Genomic DNA, 19,883 nt, shown 5'->3' with positions numbered 1-19,883 from the left:
TCAAAGGCGAGAAACCTGCCATTGATGCATGCAGACTTCAAGGTACTGTCGATTCCTAAGTCATCTTTCTAGATAATGTGTCGATGTCGATAGAAAGCGACCCGTTGCAGGCAAGCCCGCAACACGAAATCATTGTTCAAGTTGAAGAAATGTTGCTGTAAGGACTGACTCAGGGATGGTCAAATGGATGACAAGTATTTTGCAGATGAAAGTTTTGCTTGCAGACCTCTTGAACACATAACGACACGACAGATGGCTTGGTGACGAATAACTCAAAGTTAATCCCCGGAACCCGGTTAAAGACTTTCAAAGTGGTTTGATCAACTGTGAGGTAAAAGATTTCCCAACCCAGGTGAATGAAAAAGTGTCGTGTTCAAGAGTGGTAATAAAGTTTCTTTTGAGACAAAAGGTAACAAACAGGTTCATTCTTCTCTCTTTTCCCCCACCATTTCTGGCAAGTACCTCTTTATTTTTAACAAGCTTGAGGAGGATAACATATGCTTGATTATAAGCTCATCCTTCGGACGAGTCCAACCTAGTTTAAATTCGAACCCTAGGAAGGAGTGGTTCGTTCCTGTTTGTAATTGAACAGGTCCTCTACTGTAAAAGTTTAACGAGCCCAGTATAGGAGAAACTCGGCGTTTTTCAATTTTAGAGAGTCTGAAAAAACTAAAGGAGACTCCACGTTGAACTTTTTCGTACATTTGTGTCCCTCAAGCCCGAAAAAGTATAAAATAATACCTGGGGGAACCGCTTGATCTTGCGACCAAGGAGTACTTTCATAATAGTGTCGTTGACCTGAAAAGTAAAAAGCGATCAAGGACACGTCGTTTTATTTCCTTATCGAGTTTGAAACGACAAAAACCCGGCAATCTTTTCCTGATTTTGCGGTCAGAAAAGAGCTAAAAGGGGACCGTCTTTTAATTCCGTTTTAACGAGTGTAAAAGAAACGCTCGGCGATCTTTTCATGTTTTAGGAGTCAGAAAAGGGCTTAAAAGATGACTCTGATATTTTTGTTTGTGAAAAATGACAATTTCCCTCGAAATCCCTTTGTCCTGCACAAAAGCAACACATTACTCATACCTGTTTAAAATAGGCAAAAATACATCGAAAAACATCTTTTCATGGTAAAAAATGAACTAATTCATCCAAAAAACCTATAAAAAGACCTTTTACCATGTCATTTTTACCGTTTGACTGTTGAGGTTGAAAAAGGAGCTTTTGACAAGAAACTTCCCGTGGTCGCTGCGGAAAATCCGACCGTCGGAATCGAACGCCGTCTTATCCAGGTATTTTACACATCCTACTCTGCATTTCTATCCGTTTAGAATTAATTTTTAGGTCTTAGTTTCATTTTTTGGGGGGGTTTTGGTTTTGGAATGCGCCTCTCGGCGGACGCGGGTGCCCTTCGGGTGACCCGCGTCCCCCGACTTTTTCCTATACAGGAAAATGGTCGGAAGACGCAGTCCGCCTTCAGGCCAGCCGCGTCCGGGCGCCCTGTGTTGTAAAGGCGGGGTGCGTCTTCCGTGAAATGCGCATTTCAAAACCCCAACCCCCTCAAAAAACTATCTAAAAATTCCCAAATCAATTTCTAATGACTATTTCTGGTGTGCAGGGCATTAACCATGTTAGATTGGAGAGAAAGAGAGCATGTAGAGGATGATGAAGCTGCAATAAATCATCAACCTTCCCTGGATGCCCTAAGAGCATGCGGGTTATACAAATACTTGGACCATACCGGGCATGAGGGGCCAGGTAAGATTCTTGGAATGGCTGGTTGAGCGATGGAACGTTCAAGAACAATGCTTTTACATAGGAGGGCACCAGCTCGAGATAGAGCCCTCGGATGTATACTTTCTCACTGGCTTGCCGAACAGAGGCGAGCAACTCAGTCTTGCGGGGACTAGGCCGGGTGGCCAATCCCTTGATAGTCTCCGCGACGAGTGGTGCACACCTGGGGCTCACCATTCGAAAGGCATAGAGATAAAACACATCACTCTGCGTGAACTCAAAGTCATAGCGTTCACGGTTACCAGAATTTGCGGCGCGGCCGCTTTACACATTGCTTTCGGATCCCAAATGCGGATGGCAATTGACTGTTACCAAGGCACCATTTTCAACTGGTGTGAAGCTGTGTCGGCTCATATGAAGAGCCAACTGACCAAGGCAAAGAACGGACGACTAAAGACTTTTGGATATGGGCCTCTAGTCGTGAGCTTTGCCTTGGAGAGAGTTCCAATGCTGATCCCTCAGCAACTCACTGTTGATATCTTGGGTCCTCGGGAGCCAAAGCTGATACGATGGGTTGCGGTGATGGCCCGGCATCCTGACGAGGGCACGACGGTGGTTCGATTCTCAGATAGTTACTTTCACTGGTTAGAGGACCAGGTTTTTTCGATACAGGACTTTCCGTATGCCGGAGTGGATTTTAGAGGTGATCCGGACATGGTTCTTCCACCGGGAGAACAATGGGATGACAGAGGTACTTTATTTTCACAAGTTTTCTAATTATGTATTTTTTTATTTTTCATATATATCGTCTCAAAACTAACAGTAAAATTTTCAAAATGCAGATGTTGGTCCACAGCGTCCAGCCAACCTCCGGCCTTTTGATAGACTACATCCAGCTGCACCGGTACCGGCCCCACAGGACGCGGCTGCAGAAGTACTAGCTGAGTTGGAGCATGATCTAGAGCGTCTCACGGCAGATATACCTGAGACTACTATGGACGACATTCCTACCAGGCTTCAGCGCTTCGTAGTCGCGGTCCCTGGACCGTTTAGGAGATTTTTGCGTAAGGTAGCCCGCGCAGTGGTGTCATACAGAGAGCACCACCAGTGATTGACTAGTCACTTTTGTAGTCACATGTGACATTTTGACTTTTTGTACTATCATTTTGCCGATCATAAGGTGTTTTCAACCTATGATCGAAGACGATGTATATATTTTTTGACACACTCCTATCTATATATATATATCACTATTACCGGCTTATCTTGTTTAACATATGTGATGAAATGTTTTTAAATTTACTTGCATGATTATTGTAAATGTCTGTCCAACATTCGAGAAGCAATTGCATCTGCTAATGTATTTAAAGACCTTGGAATATGCTGATATTCAATGTAATCAAATTCACGTTCCAAGAGACGCACTCTCAAAAACAACCTTAATAACACAGGATTTCTAATGGCATAAACTCTATTAAGCTGTAATACAACAAGTTCAGAATCTAACCTCACTATCAAACGTCGAATTCCAAATGAAATAGATTCGGATAATAATTCAACCACTGCACTGTATTCTGCAATGTTGTTCGTTGTTTGACCGAGGCTTACCCCATGCATAGAAACTAACTCGTCAGAGGGCGAATAGATAACCCAAGCTGCGGAAGAGATATTCCGTGTACTACGACAAGCACCATCAGCAAATCCAATGTATGTTTGGAGAGGCGTCGACATCTGCAATATCAAGAGTAAAACCAAGATAAGCCAGAATAACGACGAAAAACACACTCTCTAAGCTAAGCACACTGACTAAACTAACAAACACGCTAGCTAGAAAGAAAATCTAACCTATCTAAAAATTTCTCCATACCCACCATTTAAGCATAATACCTCTTTAGGTAAAGTCCATTTCTGGGTTTACCCAAAGAGTCCCCATCAAAATCAACCAGCTCATAAGCCCCTTTTGCTAGCTTTCGCTTTACAATGTAGGGTCCATGCCACATAGGAACGAATTTTCCAGCACCTAGCTTATCGTTAGCTTGATCATATAATAGCACTAGGTCTCCTTCCGAAAAACTTCGAGGGGTCACATTTCTATCATACTGAGCTTTCATTCGCTTCGCGTGAGTCTCGATTGCCAATGTAGCGTCACGTCGAGTCTCATCTAATTTAGCCAAGTACAATAAACGTTTCTCCTCTTCGGAAGTAGCTGGAAGTAATTCGACAGCCATTTGAAGTGATGGGATTTCGCATTCAATGGGTAACACAGCTTCCAAGCCATAAACTAGCTGGAAAGGAGTGAACCCTGTTGAATTTTTCACTGAAGTTCGGTATGCCCATAGCGCTGAAAATAACATGTTGTGCCAATTCGACCGATGAACACCAATGGTTCGTCGGATCATGATAACTAGAACTTTGTTGATAGACTCAACCAAACCGTTGGCTTGCGGATAATAAGGAGTAGAGCTATCGTGGCGCAAACCAAGCTGGCTTGTAAGCTCAGTCATCATGATGTTTCGAAAATGGCTCCCATGGTCAGTAATGATTGCTTGTGGGACACCAAACCTAGTTATGATATGATTGAATACGAAAACTGCAGCTGTTTTGCCGCTTGCGTCGAATGTAGGCATCGCCTCGGCCCACTTAGTAAAATAATCAACCGCAAGGATGATATACGCATGCCCCCCGGCCGAGTGAGGGTTACAAGTAATAAAGTCGATACCCCATTTGGCGAATGGACCAACGGCAATTATAGGGTGGAGAGGAGCAGGTGGAGCGCGCATCTTGCGATCAAACACTTGACAGTTGTGGCACTTCCTGACGGCAATGATACAATCCTTAAACATAGACGGCCAGAAATAGCCAGCGCGCAACACCTTCTGAGCTGTGGCATACCCAGACATATGACCGCCACATGCTCCAGAGTGACAATCATTCAAAACCTTCTCAGCCTCTTCGTGAGTTAAACAACGTCGAAAAACTAAGTCTGCCCCCGGCGATAAAGTGTATCTCCAATAATTTTGTATGGCTGGGATTGAAACCGAATTTTTCGACGTTCCGCTTTGGAAGCTTCAGGCCGAAAGGTTTGGGTTTGGAGATAGATGATTATATCCCCGTACCACGGATCTACAGTACTGATAAGAAACAAAGATTCGTCCGCAATGGACTCTTCTGCCACAGTCTCTGTGTCAGCACTCGGGAAATCACACATCAATTCCGCAAAAACTAAGGATTTCTTAGACTTGGACTTCTCGAACTCCAAGTCGAACTCTTGCAGGATGACAATCCATTTAGAGTACTTGCCCCCTAGCAATTGTTTTGTCAAAATATAAATCATAGGGTTGCAATCCGAAATAACTGTAGTTTTACGGAGAAGAATGTAGTGACGAAAACGCTGGACAGCTTGAACGGCTGCCAGGGCCAATTTCTCCACATGCGAATATTTTAACTCAGTGGGATTTAAGGTCCTACTAAGATAATATATCACATGTTCCGCTCCAAATTCATCTTCTTGAACTAACACCATTCCAATGGTGGAATGCGAAGCTGCGAGGTATAAGAAGTAGTCCTGGTTGTAGTTGGGAGGATGCAACAACGGTGCATGGGTCAACGCGTGTTTAAGTGCATCAAAAGATTGTTGGGCAATCTCGTCCCAAAAGAATTGTGCGTTCTGTTTCAACAACCGTGTAAAACCTTTAGTGACCTCGGCGTAGTTTGGGATGAATCGGCGTAAAAAGTTCGCTTTCCCTTGCAAACTTTGGAGTTGGCGCAAACTCGAAGGAGGAGGCAATTTTATGATAGCCTCGACTTTCGAGGGATCGACGCGAATGCCGGCTTTTGAAACAACAAATCCCAGCAATCGACCTGTTTCTATACAGAAAGCAGGATCGATTCCCGGCATTTCCTCGTAAGACCAGGCAAACACGTCGCGGAATTCTTGGAATAGGGCCTTGTAAGTTCGGATTTCATCTTCTGTACAAGCGGCACCTATATGAATGTTTTCCTCGATTCCGGGCTTCACTGAAATATCAATGGGAATAGTACGAGAAATATTCCCTAAATTCAACTCTGAATCAGAATGTTTCGTTGGATCCTGAGCGTCTTTGACATATTCAGCGGTAAAGATAGATGAAAAATCATTTTCAAATGCATCATCCTTAGGTAAAAACGAAGATCTGTGATGGAGATCCTCCCATGGTAGATCATCTACACTCAGGATTTCGCGAAGTTGTTCGTCAGATGACACGACTTCGGGAAACGCTATCCGTTCTAAGGGTGAGGTGAAAAGTGATTCTTCACTGACCACATTCATTTGGTCGATTTCGGTTGAATGCGAGTCGGTAAAAGACATGACAGCTTCATAAGCAATTTCATATGGACTCAAAGGCATAACATCACCGAATGAGTCTATCTCAGAGTCAGATGGGACAATCCAAGGATCATCATAAATAATGTTTTCTGATGTAATCATATGAATTGTTGCAAATGAAGGGTCTACGTTGAGTGGAGGGAGAGGAAAAGTTCCCAGTAAACCGGAATCCTTAACTAAACCTACACCAACGTCCCTATAAGGGATTGTCGTCTTACCGACATGCTGGATACTCTCTGAAGAGGTTGGGTCGGATGAAAAGTATGTCAGCTGATCAATAGTCACGATCTTACCGTTATGTGGAAACTTAATTATTCTGAAGACCGATGAAACGACCGCTGTCATAGCATATGACCAACTTCGACCCAAAAGAAGGTTGTAGTCTAGAGGGGCATCAACCACTTCCACATCCAGACTAACGGTTTTACCTTCTACCCCTATAGGCAATTCTTGTAGAATACCAAACGGACGGAACCCACGGCCATCAAAGGCCTTAAGGATGGTGGGGGATTGGTTCAACGAAGGAGAACCAAGGGATCTCCAACATTGAATCGACATAATACACGTAGAAGCTCCCTCATCAATCACAGTCCGATGAATAGGCCTGTTTTTGACTATCACTGGAATTTGGAAAGCCATTTGATGGGGGAGACGCGGTGTACTATTTTCTAGATCGAAGATCATTAGATTCGGATCCTGAACATCAACAGCTCCGATAGCCGACAAAAGCAATTTTCGTTGTGCTGGGCATGATTGCAGCACTTCTAACGCCGACATTGCTGAGGGTGAAACAGCTAAGTCCTCAACAATGTTGTAATTCTGGGCTGCTCTCGCATGTGGATTGAAAGCAGACCTTCGAAGTACACCCTTGGCGGGCGGCTTAATCACTAAGTCTGGGTTAGGTTTTTCGATCTGTAGTGGATCGGAACCAGGAGCTGAGGTTGATGGGTTAGAGTGAGAAGATTCTGCTTCCTTACCATCAACAGGATTCTTACTACCATAATCTTGCGATCGAGTCGCAATCCTCACATGAGACATCATCAAAATGGGTTCTTCACTGGCATTCGAAGAAGAACCTATCATCTTATTCTCCTGCTCCGGAAATGGATTTTTTAACACAGCAGGAGTGGGAGAACCTTTGACTATTTTCACAACCTCGGCCCGATGAGGGCAATCTCTCGTAAAATGATCCTCTTCACAAATAAGACAAGGATATCGAGGTTTGCGCTTTTCGTCATTGGTTTCCGACTTTTCTGTTTTCTCCTTCGGAGCCTTGTCTGCTTTAGCCTTCTTCTTTCCTTTCTTCTTTCCACCGTTTTTTGATTTGGCCGTAGATGACTCTACAGCGTGAATATCGGCGGTAAGTTCAGGAGAAGACTCTCCTGTCGGAGAATCAGGCAAAGTGATAATTGGAGTAGTTGAAGCCTTGGAAGACTTCTTCTTGCTCTTTGTATTCACGATACCAATCATACCATCAGCGGCATGAGATCCCGAAGGAGCAGCAGCGATTTGATTCGACTTTGGAAGATCCGGAATCTTCTCGTGTAATGTACCCGACTGAGTGTAAACTAAGTCAAGGTATTGTGCCTGAGCAATGACTTGCTCCTCAGTAACTACTCCGGCCTTAGCTACATCTTCAGTAATCTTCGGTAATAATGATTTGACAAACCATTCAGCTAAGATTTGGTCCGGGATAAAAACTTTCACTAACCTCCTACGACGTCTCCACTCATGGATGTGATCAGAAATGTACGTGGACGTCGATTGTTTTAGTGAAGTTAATAACTCCGTGCCGTTATCGTATCTGACCGGCAACTGAAAGTGAGTTAAGAACGAGGTAGCTAACTGGCTAAAGTTGTAAAAAGAGGCCCGTGGTAACTCAATGTACCACTTGGCCGCGAGACCAATGAGTGTACGCTGGAAAAGACGTAAGCGGATCGAATCATCCGAGATAGAATTTGAAGCACACCAGAGGTGGTAAGTCATCACGTGATTGGACGGATCCTCTCCAGACTTACCTTCAAACTTGGGTATATCACTGGGCAACTTATTTGGCATTGGCGGCCAGAACGGAAGATATTGAATTGGATCGTTCGTTAGGCGCGTCAAGTCTGGTAAATCCAAAGTTGCGATAAACGGTAACTGCCGGTTAGGATCTCTAAAACTCTGGGTCACAATACCAGCCCCAGGAGGAGGATATCCAGGATAACTAGGAACAGGAGTCGCATTTGGGATATTATATCCTCCTGGAAAACCAGGATTAACCGGACCGTACTGGGGTTGTTGAGGTTGTTGATAAGTGTACCCAGGATACGGTTGATACTGGTAAACCGGTTGTTGGACAGCTTGCCCATGTTGGTACTGTCCCTGGTACGGAGGTTGAACAAATTGAGGTTGAGTAGTAACAACCGTACTTATACCAGGCTGACCTACAGGCATCTGGACCGTGGTTTGAATCGTAGATCCAGACAACGGTAAAGATGTCTGAGGTGTGGTAACAGGGACAGTAGAAACTGGAGCCGTCGATACTCCAGAAGTAAGTATGGTAGATGTAGCGGTAGTTGCAGCAGCCGTTTGAGATGGAGTACTAGGTGCAATTGACGGCTGAGTAACTACCGAAGTTACAGAAGTTTGAACATTTGGCTGGACAGGTTGCGGTTGCTGGGTTGGACCAGAAACTACGGGTTGTCCAGCTTGAGGAACCATCTGTATACTTGGCTGCAACACCTGTTGACCCTGTGATGGATCCCATACTAACATTCCAGGGTATTGACCCGTAACAGGTTGAGGATACTGAGATCCATAACCGAATTGAGGGTAGGATTGATAATTGTAAGGTGCAGTTCCCATACTTGGAACATATGACTGACCTTGAGGCGGTTGATAACCTTGACTCGAGTATTGACCTTGAGGTTGATAACCTTGAGGTAAATACTGATACTGGGGTTGACCTTGACCTTGAGGTTGGTACCCTTGAGGTTGATAACCTTGGGGTTGATACCCTTGAGGTTGCCATCCTTGAGGTTGCCATCCTTGAGGTTGACCCTGGGGTACATATTGAGGCTGGGGTTGACCTTGAGGCGTGTATTGCACCATAGGTGCATACTGACTTTGAGGTTGCCCCCCAGACACAATTTGTGTACCTTGAGGTTGCCCCCCAGGCGTTAACTGCGGTTGCCCCGCAGGCGGTAATTGGCCACCTTGAGGTTGAGAAACGGGAACTGAACCTGACATCATGTAAATGTCTCCTACACCCAATGGTACATTACCACTGTTTCCAATTAATAACCCACGATCAACGGGTTGAGGAGATGCTCCCGCAAAGGTACCAGAAAGAGATTGATACCCAGTGGGAACAGAAGGACCGCCGTGTAAGAAAGATTCAGGACTTTGAGTAAACACGGACGACTGACCAGACATATTTACAGGAGTATAAATACCTCCAGGTGGAAAAGGAGTACGAGGTGGAGAAAAACCTACCCCTGAGTTGTCTAAATAATTGGTTAACGAAAGGTACCAAGTAGTACTTCTAGGAGGACTGTAAAAGATGGATTCACGCTCCCTTAGATCAATAGTAAGTTGACCTTCAAGGTGAGAGACACCTATATCCTCTTCTGGAGCAAGTTCTTCTATAGCAATCAAACCAGAAGGTAGATTTTCGGTGATAATTCTTTCTATTCTTGGTGAATCTGGAACACTAGAAGTTGGAGTAACAGGTTCAGATATTTCTGGTTCTTCGCCTGTATCACTAGCAGACGAAAAACTACCAACAAGCTCAGAAACTGAAACAGCTTCGGGATTATAACCTGTCTCTAAACTTTGGTAATCTGGATGGACTACCAAGGAAGATTCTCCTTCTTCAGGTGAACCTACTCTACTGTCACTAGGAGGAGTTACAAGGACCTTTAACCCTTCGTACTGACCCGGAATGTCTTCAGGAGATTCACCCCGTGATTTACGGAGTTTTCTTAACAAATCTATTCCGGTAACAATCTCAGGAGACTTGCCCCGAAGTCGACGGGACTGTCTCGGTAATTCCACCACAATTAAAGATTTTTAACTACAACACACGAAAACAAAGTAAAAATTTCAAATCAAACCACCTAAAGTCTTCTAAAGAAGCAAACAAATTTGAAGCACACGCCTAAAGAATCTAGAGCGTCAAACCAAACACAAACAGTAGTCTTCCGGACCAAAAGCGCTAGTTGGTGATGAAGTCCAACCTCGCAGGATTCAGTACAGAAATGGTGGGTGGAACAGTTACCCCGGCAACCTGCTTAATGAATAGACCGGCACAAGTTCCTCCACTTTAACCGTCTCGAAGTGAAGTGAACCCCCCGGAAAATCCAAGTGAGTATAACCAACGTCTGCTCCAGGTACAGTGGGACCTTCCCTCCACCGTCACCTCGGTAGAACCCTAAAGATTATGGTCACTAAAGTTACCAATCACAACAATTACACCTGGGGGAACAGTCTAAACTCCGACAGCACGCAAGGGCAGAGTAACAAGCTCAATCCCCTTACCGGCTCCTTGACAGTAATCCAAGGTTTACCGATAAGTGACCCCTGGCTCCTCGACAATGGTTAATCCAAGGTTTACCGTTTGTAATACGTACTGTCTGGTGTCGTTCCCAACGAGGGGGGAATGATCCCCTCACTGGTTCGGACACGAGCTCGTGCTTCTCCTTTAAGAGGAGCTTTCCCAAAGTGCAATTGAAACAATTGGATTTATTCTACTCAAGATAAACTATCTGTTTGGTTTTGTAGTCTTGGAGAGTTAAGTACTCACCTACTCCAAGACCCTAGCCTAAGCTATGTTGGTGTTTCAGAGCCCTAGAAAAATAAAAATTACTAGATTGATTTTAATTTAAGCGTTACTTTTAAGGTTGTTTCTTAAGTCAAAAGGTGATGGAAGTGAAACCAGTGGTGTGTTGACTCAACTCGAAACCACTACAAAATGCACCTAGGATGATCTACCCACTACTTTACTTTTTCGATGAATTGCTTAACTAAAAAGTTGAGAGAATGCAATTTTTATAAAAGCAACTTCTTAATTAAAGACAATCAAAGAAACAATTCGTTTGTCTTTTCCAAGCATAAAAACATGACCGCTCTTTACTTGCACGAAAAAACTCTTTTTCTTCCAAAAACTTTAAATGCTACTTGAAACAAAACTTTTAAAAGGAGATGTTTTTGTATTTTTCTTATTTAACGAAAAACATAAATCTATTTTAATAAAAATCAATTGCAAACTATGAAATCTATGAAAATTCACTCAAAAAAAAACAAATCAAAAGGAAATTACCCTAATTAAACCTAATGAGGCAAAGCCAACAATGATTATTCTAAGGTGTTTTACTTGATCACAATCAAATCAAGGACTAGCTTATTGCAGAACCAAAAACTAGTCAAAACAAAACTCTAATCTTTTTGTTCTTTTGTAAAATGGAAATCAACACTTTATAAACAAGTAATTCGAAATTTGACCCAAAAGACAACTTAAATGGCAAGCTGCTCACACAAGGAGACTTTACGACAGGCCCGACTTCTAAGAAGGCTGACAAACTAGAGAGATCTAAGGCTGGACAACTTTCTACCGTCAAAGTCACTACAGGACCTATTCAAAAATCAAACCCTAGGCCTAAACTTCGTTGAAATCCACTAAAACACTCAAAGCTCACAAAACAAGTTCAGGTGAAAATTTTTGACAGGGTACTAAAGGATCTGGGCAGAAAACACTAAGAAAAAACAAAATCTAAAAGCAATTAAAGCAAAAATGGAGTTTTCCTAAATTTTTACAGGAAGACGCAAGCAACCCGTTAGAACAGGCACGGGCCCGCTCTGTGCAAACAGCAACAACGCGTCCAAAGACGCACTGTGCAGTACTCAAAGGGTGCGTCCTTCTGGAAAAGTTAAGAAAAACCAAATCTAACTAAATCTAAAGCTAAGCCACCCAAATACTAATTCTCACAGTCAAAAACCAGAAAATAAAAATGATTTTCTCAGAGCAAAGTTCACACAAAGGAAAAGACTTTCACATTAATGGCATACCCAGCGGAGTCGCCAATTTGTCGTGGCGGAAAAAGTCGTTTGTGCGGACACAACTGACCTCCCTAGGAGTCTAAACTCTCTAGCGACAAACAAGACAAAATGGAGCGATCTTTCTCTAAATACACCTTTTAAAACATGAAAACTACAAGTGTTTAGGCTTACCTTATTCCAAAACGCTGTTGTTGTAGTCCGTCCTTGCCGATCCGGATGAGCTCCTCCTTCACATCAATTCCTGCAACCACAAACAATCAAACAATTACCAAGCACTTGCATCTCATATAATAAAACATATATTCAACATGCAGACCAAGGAACACATGAAATAACTCATTAACACAAGCTATTGAGAAAAATGAACCAGTTTGTATTAATAACGAAACAAAGAAACTCTTACAACCTGGCCCTGGTGTTGTGCAAGTTCCTCCCAGGGTCCATCAAGGGTTTTCCTCTACTTTGACAAAGCTCACCCACTTCCAAGTAGAATCAAGCAAAGACAATCTCTCCTCACAAGGTTCTAAATGGGAGTCCTAATTCCTGCAGCATTTACCCAAAGAAAATGTATAGCTTCAACCTCCTCTCCCTTTGGCTCAATGCCTTTATTTATAGTGCTGTAAAGAGGTTATTCAGGTCCACCATCAATGGGATAATCCCCCTCTTTGGGTGGGATAGCTCCCTTATTGATGGGATAAGTTCCTCCTTAATAGGGATACATGAACCAACTGGAGGCGCATCCATTTCATCAAACCGACCTCTAGAAAGTTCTAGAAGTAACCACAAGTAACTTTTTTAAGATGAAACTTGCGCATTTTTCCTTTTACAGAAGGACGCACCTGTCCCTTAACATACAGAGCGTCCAAGGAGGCAGCCTTTGTGAACATTGTGAGCGTCCCCGCAGGTAAGGCTTGAGAGAACCTGCGTCCCCAGAGATAAACACATTTTTTACAAGACTTTCTCTCTTCTTTGAGTTTGAGATGGATAGCAGAGGCATAAGACTTGCCTAAGAGGGTAGCATGACTGTTGATTGAGCCATACTAACTGTAAATAGTCATGGTGACATTTTTTAGTGTAACATCTAGGCCATCATTTCTAGGGATGTTTGGGAGAATCTAGCGTTGAATAGTGGTCTACAGGTGGGCATGGAGATGCATGGTGGTGTGTTGTAGTGTGTTGGGCTACGTTGTGGAGTGGGAGTGCTTCACATCGTAGTGAGTACATGTGGGGAGTGACAGGTGTAGTGAGACAGGTAGGAAGCAGGACGGTACAGGATGGAATAGCTTCAATTGAGGGTATCCAGTAGTGTACATGGGTAGGCCACGGTGTACAGTGGCATGTCCTGGAGTACTAGGATGATCGGTGGTATGCAGAGGCATATGGTGCTGCACAACAAGGTCTTGGAGTGTTTCCTCTGGGGACACCCATGGACGGAGATACCGGACATACCTTTGGGTGTAGTTCACCCAAGATCGATGGGGACACAGATGAGCAATACATGATGGTATCTGCAGGGACCCACAATCCTGACCCTCTTCTACGTCACTTACATGAACAGGCGATCTTGTTGTTGTCCTTAGACACTTTGGGCATGAGCAGCAGGGGATGGGGAGCTCACCCAAGATATTTGGATGACACTTGGTGCAATAAATGGGAGACTTCTTATCGGGGGCATCGAGTCGGTGCGTGAGTTAATAGCCACAGGTCGAGGAATGAGGTGATCATTGATAGGGATGACATATCATTTATCAATGATCCCATGTTTGGGGAGCTTCTCATAGGGGAGACATGTTTCACTCTTTCCATAGGGCATGTCTGTACCATGCATGAGTAGAGGATACCATTTACGGATGAGATAGTTGTCCAGTATGTATCCAGTTTCCCGACATTGTATTGACACATTGTCTAGGGGGCAAGTAGCCGAACCAATGGTGATGGTTGGTAGGAGCAGGATGGATTTGCATACACTAAGTTGATTACGTGTATCAGAGACCCATATATTGGTTGCATTCACGGGGTAGCTATTTGGCACACGTGGTTTCCAGTAGTCATCAGTACTACAGAGTGGCAGGCACCGGATAGTTTAGCATGCCTCAGATTAGTTCATGATGTATGGAGCCTATATATGGGTGGCATGCAGGGACTAGAGATGAGGGCCAAAGGGATTCCATCAGTTGTTAGGGCTATGCCGTAGCAGGTCTTCCTATGGGATGCAGGGATTCATTTTATCGAAAGATCACTCGTGATGAGCGGAGTTGTGGCAAAGAGTGATATAGTTTTCTCTTGGAATGACACATGTGGGTTCACAGAGGGTTTCATCATATGGGGAGGCAGACATTCTCTATTGCTGCACATGTTCGGAGTTAGATTTGGATGGGTAGGTCTTGGTGCCATGGAGATGCCCAGGTAGGATGTGTCTTGCCTCTTTCAGTATTCCACCATCGAGTTCCAAGAGAGGAGGATATTGTCTACACATGATGGGGAGTATGACATAGTTAGAGTAGCGCAGCGTCAGCATGGTGGCACCACTCTAGGAGTATCAGGGAACTAGGGCATCATAACTCTTCACAGATTAATAACCTTTAGGGATGCGTCAGCTACTGCAGGGGGATATCATACAAATCTTCCATTGGGCTTTAGCGAGTCACTAATGGAGCAAGGGACTTGCGGTACTTGCACCGGGCAAGATAGTGAGTGGAGCGAGGGGAGATTCATGTTGGACATGATGGCATGGAATCCTAGCATTGAAGGATTCTTTCATATCAAGGCAGTGTTGAGGTCATGGACGATTCAGTGGCACATCTGGGACCTTGGCACATGTTGCAGTGACAGTGGGGAGCAACAGTTAGATAGGATCCTCGTTCAGGCATTGCTTGAGGACAAGCAATTTTTGGAGCGTTGAAAGAACTTGTCGGATGAGGATGCCACCTGGGAGGGTGAGCACATATTGGAGCACCCATCTTTGAGGTTGCTTGAGGGCAAGCAACATTTGGGAGGGGAGGACTGTCATGTCCCTTCTCAAACAAATTTGTAACAGGGTGTTGCTACACAATTTTGCACAATTTTGGCTAAGGAAGAGAACCCACCATTTTCGACTTGGGGACTTAGGAGGCAATTCGACTTAATTTGGTTGCTAGTGGAATGTGGGGGCCACCCACATGGGAATTTGAATTGGCCCATTCAAATAGCTTTGAGGGAAATTCAAATAGGTGGATGAAGGGGCCCACATGAGGCAGAGATGCCCGAGGAGTTATAAGGAGGGAGCAACTCTCATTTTGGGATTCATTCATACATCTTGCAAACAAAATCACTTGACTATTCACTCTACTATTTAGCTGAGTCAACCGGCCATTTAGCCACGAATCTCTCAAGCAATAGATTCAACCTCTACTTCGGGGGAGCATTCATGCCCACGCTAGAGAGGAAATTTTACAAGGACTTCAGGAGTTTTGAGGCAATGACATAGCACCACCAACCAACGCAGACCAAGGACTGCGTATTTCTAGGAAGCCAAGAAACACGCATAGGGATATTGAGGCAAGAAGAGATTTGATTGCTTGTCCGGGAGTTTGGGATTTGAAGTAACAACATTAGACCAGCGTTCTTATAGGGTTTTACAGCCAGCTGAGCCATCATTCCAGTAATGGGACAATGCAGAGGCCACACAACAGATTTTTGTGGTAGTTGGGAGCAGCTAAGTTGGGCCAAGAGATCATCCAAGGAGTCAGGGATTGGATAGCACAAGTGAACTCAGCATTTTGCAGAAGTTTTTAGGTGGATTTACAGGCATTTTCCAACAAGTCAAAATTGGCAGTTAGAGCTGAGGTGAGGCTCCAAGGGGGTTGAAAATCAGAAGTGTAAACCAGTGAAAATCCTTTCTCGGTTTTCTTGGGTTTTTGACAAGGATACCAAATATAAAGTTTCATAATTTTCTAAGCACCGTAGGTGGGGTTTTAATCCATATCTTTGCAGCAGACAGTGTAGAATTGTCGCAGATTGAATAGTGCCTTTGGGGGTTGATTTTGGTATGGCCAAATCAAGCCAAACCAATTCTGGGTTTTTTTGAGTTTTGGCCAAGGAATGCGGGGTTAAAAGCATATAAATTTCTGAGTAGTCTCAATGCACCTTCCATCCATTTGAACTTCAATAGAGCAGGTGTTTCTAAGTAGCGTAGTGCAGATTGGTGCAGCAGCTGGGCAGCCTTCAACTCAACCATTTTCCTACCTGGGTTTGCTCCTGCTTGTCCTTTCAGACAAGCCTAGGTTCACCATTCCATCATCTATTGTATTTGACATGTAGAAATATAATACAATGGCTCAAAAGTTCTCCATTTGCAGCTTTTATATGGGTGTTTGTTGAATATTTCATTTTTGTAATTTGCTGCATGTATTATTTGCTTGTTATCACTTGTATTCCTATTAAGGATCATTACAAGATATTAGTCCTAGTACCTGTAAGATCCCAACTTTAGTTACCTCTTTCTGCTACAAAGAAACCACCTTCTCCTTAATGGGGCAATTCCTTGCCAAGTAATCTTCACCACAGATCCAACAATATATGGGCTTCTTCTCATTACTTACACATGTTGGTTTTCCTTCTTTGGAAGCCTTCACTTTCTCTTGTTCCATATTTTTTTTCTTTCTCTTATCACTATGCACCTCCTCCTTATCCTTACAATATGTATGTTAATTAAGGAGCTTCTATGTTGTGGTGATAGCTACTACAAGAGTCTAGAAAACTTGCTTCATGACTTCCATTTTTTCCCGTGATTTGAGATTACTGATAAAGGCATACATCCTTACCTTATTTGCATGCATATCCCTAAGTTACATCATAAAGCCTAAGAATTACTTGATATAGGTCTAGATATTCCCAGAATATTTCAATTCCCTCAAATGATCCATTGCCACCCATTCTTGATTTCCTAGTCTAAATTGTGCATATGAAGCTTCCTTAAGATCTATCCAAGTCATAATCTTATTCGTGGTGTGACCAACTATTAAATATTTAGCTTAGGTTATCCACCAAAGACTTTTTGTTCTTATGAGGTACATGGCTACTACATTTACTTTTGTCTCTTCAAAACATCCCTTTATTTGTTCTAGTACTTGATCCATGTCCCAACAAAAATTCCCCAGTACCTTAACACTTTTAGTCCCATCATACATTTCTAGTTCTTTTAGATTCACCTTCATGGATGAACTGGTTGAACTCTTCCCTATGGGCTACTTCAATATTACTATATGTGTATGCATGATCCCTTGTGAGAACCACAAGTGGCAACACCTGGTCATTCAAGTTTTTCATCTGATTGTCATGATCCTGGACTTGTGTCACTGCATAATCAATGGAATATGAACCTACTTCAATGACTCCCTTAATTTCTTGGATATCTACTCGAAGCTCTTCAAAATATTTTCCATGGCCTCCCATACCATCTACCATCCATTCCAAACTTCTTTCAACATCTTGGACCCTCTGTAATAGTTCCACCTCACCTTGGTCCATTGGGTTGGACCTAGTGTTCACCATTGTGACCTTATTTATTTGGATGTGACCCCTATTAGGCTAACTTCAACTTTCCTTAAATGCAACTTGTACCAAGAATTAATAGCCAAAATCCATTTCCCACCCGGAAATTGATTTTATAAGCCCCTTCACAAATAACTTACAACACAAAAAGGTAATTATCTTTGCAATTGTGCTTTGGCTCTTGCTTCTTTTAATGTCGCCTTCATGTGGTAAAGTTGTGATACCACTTGTGTTTGGAGAAGAGCCAGATTTATAGTTCCTCTACTTCCTCCTGTAGGTTGAGTGGGAATCATCTCTAATACCACCTTCCATGACCCCATGGGATCCTAAAATTAAAAGGCACCTTGTGGGCACACTGTAACTCATTGAGCATGCGACACTAATGTGTTTCACTTCTACATCGTGAAGTACAAAGTTACTCCACCCTAACTACACCTCACAACAAGTTTATTTAGATAATATATATACCCTTAGTTACTTAGCTAAAATTCATAGCTCTTCGATGTAGTGCAAGTAATCTTACTATCTCACCTACTTTAGTTAAACTTCCATTCATTCATTAAAACATGAGCAACATATGAAAGACATTAATCCATCATCAACATCATCATACACATGCATAAGAGAAATGGACCTTCAACCTTCTTCTTTATTCATAAAAAAAAAATACATTAGTTCACCGAGACAATGACTCAGATCAATGGAAGTGCATATCCAAGGATCATCAAAACCAAAAATAGAACATGCCCCACTCTAGATGTTTTAACACCAGTTCGATTGTATTCAAGTAGCTACCATCATACTTCAACCTATGCTCTCAGCTCCACTCTTGCTCAAGTCTACATGACTGTACACCCTCAATTATCTTATCATTGTGACTCTCACCATACTTCAATAGAACCGTTTAAATCTCGTCTCAACTCTCAGTCGAGTGACTTTGGTTGATTGTGCTATTGTTAATGCGTGTCTTCACTGCATCATGCAATTGTTGTATTTATATGGGATGTGCCTAACTTCATGTGGATACACTTCACCCACATTCAATTTAGCTCGTCTCATGGGCCGTGCACCCTGGGTTGGGTCAACCTCCATTGTTATTCCCATAGTGAAGACACCACAATCATCTTTGCCATTGTGCCCGATCATCTTTCCTATGGGTCATCTCATGTCACATCATCTCTTCTTAGCCAACATACCCTTGGCTAAACATGCCTGTCAGTTGGTTGTCTTGGTCCACTTCCTCGCATAGTTCACTTGTCTCTTGACTCATTGTGCACTGGATAACATGATTTCTTACTCACCCACTTGTCTTAAGGGCACCTTATGCCACGCTTTGGGGCTCTCATGCCACTTCTCACAGTCCAACACTCAATTTGACACCCATCGTTTGAGTAAGTAGGGAGCTTCATTGTCCACATCCAGTATGCCACCAAGTCATCCACATGTGCCCCATGGAAACCCAAGTGTCAATTTTTCGACACCTCATATTGGCATGCCCTCTCCCAACATCCATTTTTGTGACATTTCCTGTGATATCTTCGTCACAAATCGTGCGATGGGGATGTCACCCATGTCGCACACCTTGGTTAAAGACATACCCAATTTTGAAACTGACAATATCTCACATACGACACTCCTCTTCTTCTACTATCTAACACTTAAAAATGTAACATAATGCATGTATAATTACTTGTCCAACAAATAAGAAAAAGACAAAAACTTCTACTATTCAAAACAATGATTTAAAATTTACTAACACTTTTAATTTTAAAATTTTAGTGAAAGTTTTATTTTTTATTTTTAAATTAAAATAAAACATTCAGTAAGATCTTGAATTCATATCAAAGCATTTAGAATTATAACATAATGATGGAATATAATTACATTTCCCCATCCCAAAAAACACTCAAACTATACAAACATTATTTAATATTTTACTTATAGTTTTCCATTTTAAATTATAAATTAAATAGAATATTCTATGTAAGGTTTATATATATATATATATATATATATATATATATATATATATATAATTTGATCATTATTTTCTAATAAATAAATACATTTGCTTATGTGTGAAAAGCAGATAAATAATTATGATTAAGTAGAATTATTAAGTATGTGTTTTTTTTGGGGTCGGTAACACAACAAGGTTATTAAAATATCTTTAATTATTTAATTTGATTATGATTTTTCTAAATGATGGATG

The sequence above is a fragment of the Pinus tabuliformis genome, chromosome 7 (genome assembly GCF_031772625.1).
Source record: "Pinus tabuliformis cultivar Carrire ecotype Pingquan chromosome 7, CPIR1, whole genome shotgun sequence".
Lineage (NCBI taxonomy): Eukaryota > Viridiplantae > Streptophyta > Pinopsida > Pinales > Pinaceae > Pinus > Pinus tabuliformis.
The sequence above is the reverse complement of the archived record's forward strand: the minus strand, read 5'-3'. Positions refer to the sequence as shown.